Raw genomic sequence first — 1,089 nt, 5'->3', positions numbered from 1 at the left:
ATTGATATTCCCAAAAGTCTGCAATTTAGACATTAAGGGGGCAGTATAGAACATGTGTTTCTACGACACTGGATCATTCAAGAGAATACACAGGGACCCAGATTAGGAGAAAGAGGATTCAACTTTACAATTTTTTTTTTCCAATTCTTCCAAGTAAGACTGTTATGATCTTTAACAAGGTGGCATTATGTTAATTTGATTATTGTATTACGCAAATTCCCAGATCAAGTTTCTGTATCAAGGAGAATTAATTAGGAGATTCTTAACAGATTGTAAGACAAACATTCTAAGACTATATGTATTATTTTCTTTTTTTGTAATTGGTAGGTGCATCATGGTTTACATGTACAAATTTGTACATTTTTGAGTTTCTTTTAAAGTTGTATCAGAGGATTGGGAACATGAAGAATGAAGGGAATGTTGGGATATGAATAAAAGTTATTTGATGTGAAGATGAAAGGGCCAAAACTATAAACAACAGTCTAGCACTATTTCAGGTAAGTTTAAAAAAACCTTATGTTTCTTGAGATCATCGGAGACTATTAAAACTTCTACAAACAATGAATAGAAGATTATAATCTTTTCAATATTATAGTGTAATTGTAGGCTTAGTGTAATGTAATGTGTACAGAACATATTTGAGCAAAGGAAATAATAAGAACGGCACAAGCTTTTGTTTTCTAGAATACTCACCAAGATAGTTTTACTATTTTAGTAACAACTACAGAAATGATCCCTGGAAGTATAGTCTTAATTTTACTATTTTAAATAAGGGCAGAGAGATAAGATATTATTGATTTAGATAAATATATATTTTTCTTTAAAAAAATATCCTGTAATCCAAGGGGCCAGAAAGTGTTGCATTTGGTGAGCACACACATTGACATGTGAAAGCCACCTGTCCCACCTGCAGAGGGGAAGTTCCCTTTCTATCTCCCCTTTCCTCACAATTTTTCTCTGCCATATTAAATGAAAGGAAGAAAAGAAAAAAAAAAAAAGGTGTCCAGGTGGTGGTGCACCTAGTTAAGCACATGTAGTACTAAGTGAAATGACTTGTTCAAGGATTTAGGTTTGAGCCCTTAACTTCCC

The 1,089-nt window shown here is 32.8% G+C and overlaps 1 pseudogene; it reads right to left on the bottom strand.

The window, feature by feature from the left end:
* Window positions 1-665: 665 nt before the first annotated feature.
* LOC132538385 (small nucleolar RNA U3) lies at window positions 666-752 on the bottom strand (annotated as a pseudogene).
* Between the last annotated feature and the right edge of the window lie 337 nt (window positions 753-1,089).

Source organism: Erinaceus europaeus, chromosome 4, assembly GCF_950295315.1.
Source record: "Erinaceus europaeus chromosome 4, mEriEur2.1, whole genome shotgun sequence".
NCBI lineage: Eukaryota > Metazoa > Chordata > Mammalia > Eulipotyphla > Erinaceidae > Erinaceus > Erinaceus europaeus.
This window is presented reverse-complemented; position numbering and strand designations above follow the sequence as displayed.